General features: G+C 20.8%; 1 pseudogene; it reads left to right on the plus strand.

Moving 5' to 3' along the window:
• Nucleotides 1-2717: 2717 nt before the first annotated feature.
• Nucleotides 2718-3921, plus strand: LOC132705764 (cytochrome b-like; annotated as a pseudogene).
• The last annotated feature ends 5 nt before the right edge of the window (nt 3922-3926 follow it).

Below are 3926 nucleotides of genomic sequence, written 5' to 3' on the forward strand. Positions count from 1 at the left end.
AATTAGCTGCAATACCAGATATTAATATAGTTATTATTCTTAAAAATAATATTAAAAATATTAATCTTCTACTAAAAGCTTCTTGAAATCGAATTAATAAATAAACTCCTGCAGTTACTAAAGTAGATGAATGAACTAATGAAGAAATGGGAGTTGGGGCAGCTATAGCTGCTGGCAATCATGAAGAAAAAGGAATTTGAGCTCTTTTAGTAAATGCAGCTAAAACAATAAATAATACTAATACCTGTATAGAAAAATCTCTTTTTATAAAATTTAAATAATAAATATAAGATCAACTACCATAATTTATTATTCAAGAAATTGATAATAATAAAGCCGCATCTCCGATACGATTAGACAAAGCTGTTAACATACCTGCATTATAAGATTTAACATTTTGATAATAAATTACTAATAAATAAGACACTAAGCCCAAGCCATCTCATCCTAATAAAATTGACACTAAATTTGGGCTAATAATTAATAATAATATAGAAATAACAAACAGCAAAATTAATATGATAAATCGAGAAATATTTAAATCTCCTTTTATATAATCTTCTCTATATAAAATTACCATTCTGGAAATAAATAATACATATCCTATAAATATACAAGATATTCAATCAATTAATAAAGAAAAAATTAAAGAAACGGAATTAAAATTTAATAATTCATACTCTAACAAATAAACTTTATCCTTAATTAATAAATTTATACTAATTAAAATTAATAATACAGAAAAAATCAAAATCCAAAATGAATAAATTTTACAAATTTTTATTACTTAAAATGTTTCCATTTCTTTAATTCCACAAATTAATATTTTATTTATATAAAATATTTAAGTTTATTAAAAATTATAAATTAATAAATTTCTAATTAATAACAATATATTTAAAGGTATTCAATGTAATAATAATAAAAAATGTTCACGAATATTTATATTTATAAATCTAAAAATATAAGAACTAAATTTTCCATGCTGAGAAAAAGAATATAAATATAATGAATAAGCCCCTCTAAAAAATGTAGTTAAAAATAAAAATAATATATTCAAATTTCTAAATCTGACTAAACTATTAATTAAAAAAATCTCACCTAATAAATTTATTGAGGGGGGTGGCTGCTATATTTGAAGAACATAATAAAAATATTCATAAGCTTAAAGAAGGTATAATATTTAAAAATCCTTTTCTTAAATAAATTCTTCGTCTTATTGTTCGTTCATATATTATATTTGCAATACTAAATAAACCAGAAGAACATAAACCATGGGCAATTATTATAATTAAAGCCCCAATTATACCTATATAACTTAACCTTATAATTCCAGCTAAAGCTAAACCCATATGAGAAACAGAAGAATAAGCAATTAATAATTTTATATCTCTTTGACGTAAACAAATTATAGAAATAACTACAGCTCCGAACAATGAAATATTTATAATTAATAAATTTATAAATTTAAAATCTAAAAATATAATTATTACTCGAATAAGCCCATATCCTCCTAATTTTAATAAAACGCCAGCTAATACTATTGATCCAGAAATTGGGGCCTCTACATGAGCCTTTAATAACCATAAATGAAAAAAATATATCGGTATTTTAATTAAAAATACTAACACTATACTTAAATATAAAATTAATCTAAAAGAAATTTCTAAATTAAAAAAAGTTAATCTTCCATATATATAAAAAATAAAAAAAATACCTAATAATAATGGGAATGATCCAAATAATGTATATATTAACAAATAAAATCCAGCATCTAAACGTTCTGGTTGTCTACCCCATCCAATAATTAAAATTAAAATTGGAATTAATCTAGCTTCAAAAAATAAATAAAATATAAATAAATCTATTGATATAAATGATAATAATAAAAAAATTATTAATAAACAAATTAAAAATAAAAAAAGATCTCTATATTTATTTTTTCTATATAAATTTTCAGAAGCTATGATTATTAAAGAACCAATTCAAATACTTAATAATCTAAGACAAAAAGATATAATATCTATACCTAATATATATCTAATATTAATTATATAATTCTGTATTCTAAATCCAAGTATTAAAAAAAAACTAATAATAAATATTATAAATTGAATCAATCAAAATATATTTAAATAACTTAAAGGTATCAATATTACTAATATAAGAATATATTTTATCATAATAATAATATAGAATTTAAATAATCATTTCCATATCTTCGAATTATTAATACAAGCATTGCTAAACCTAAAGCACCTTCGCATACACTTACGGTTAAAAATATTATTAAAAAAAAATAATCTCTTAAATTAAATCTTAATACTAATCCTATATTAAAATATAAAGAAATAACTAAAAACTCTAATCTTAATAATATCAATAATAAATAATTACTTTTTATAATAAAAAATAATAAACCAATAATAAACATTACTCTTCTAAATATATAAAAATTAATTATCATTATATTTTAACTTAAATAATTTAATTAAAATACTGGTCTTGTAAACCAGAAATGAAATATTTCTTTAAGTTTCAGAAAAAGAAAACTCTATCCTTAATCTCCAAAATTAAAATTTTATTTAAACTATTTTCTGATATAATATATTTCTTATTAAGAATAAATTTATCCTTATCCATTATAGTATTACTTATTAATCATCCAATTTCAATGGGAATTATTATTCTTTTACAAACAATTATAATTTCCTTAATTATTGGATTAATAAATTTAAATTATTGAGTATCTTATATTCTATTCATAATTATTGTAGGAGCATTGATAATTATTTTTATTTATATAACAAGAATTTCCTCCAATAATAAATTTAAAAAATTTTATAATATTTTAGTTACTTTTATTATTATTAATCTTATTAATATTTTAATAATTTATATATATGACTCTTATTTTATCTATTTTAAAAATTCTAATGAAATATTTAATCCTCACAACATAGAACTATTCTTAAGAAAATATTTTAATTATCCTAATAATTTTATTTTAATTATAATTATAACTTACTTATTAGTAACTTTAATTACAATTGTAACAATTACTATAAATAATTTCGGGCCCCTACGTAAAATATTCTAATGATAAATTCACCCTACCGAAAATCTAACGCTTTATTTAAAATTATTAATAATTCACTTATTGATTTAGCCTCTCCTTCAAATATTTCCTATTTATGAAATTTTGGAAGTTTATTAGGAATTTGTCTTTTAATTCAAATTATTACAGGTTTATTCTTAGCTATACATTATTATCCCCACACTGAACTAGCATTTAATAGAGTAAGAATCATTTGTCGAGAAATTAATTTTGGATGATTAATTCGAACTCTTCATGCCAATGGAGCATCAATATTTTTTATTTGTATATATATTCATATTGGACGAGGAATTTATTACGGGTCCTCAAATCTAAAAAGAACATGACTAATTGGAGTAACAATTTTTTTATTATCTATAGCAACAGCTTTTCTTGGGTATGTTTTACCTTGAGGACAAATATCTTTTTGAGGGGCTACAGTAATTACTAATCTTATTTCAGCTATCCCTTATTTAGGAAACTCTGCTGTAATTTGAATTTGAGGGGGATTTGCTGTAGATAATGCTACATTAACTCGATTCTTTACTTTTCATTTCATTCTCCCCTTTATTATCCTTAGCTTAATTATTATTCATTTACTTTTTCTTCATAAATCTGGATCATCAAATCCCTTAGGATTAAATAATAATTTAGATAAAATTCCATTTCATCCTTACTATTCCTTTAAAGATTTATTAGGAATGCTAATTATAATTTTTAGATTAACTTTAATTACTCTAACCATACCTTATATATTAAGAGATCCTGATAATTTTACGCCAGCTAATCCTTTAGTTACTCCTATCCATATTCAACCTGAATGATATTT

Source organism: Cylas formicarius, unplaced genomic scaffold, assembly GCF_029955315.1.
Source record: "Cylas formicarius isolate icCylForm1 unplaced genomic scaffold, icCylForm1.1 PGA_scaffold_81__1_contigs__length_10976, whole genome shotgun sequence".
Lineage (NCBI taxonomy): Eukaryota > Metazoa > Arthropoda > Insecta > Coleoptera > Brentidae > Cylas > Cylas formicarius.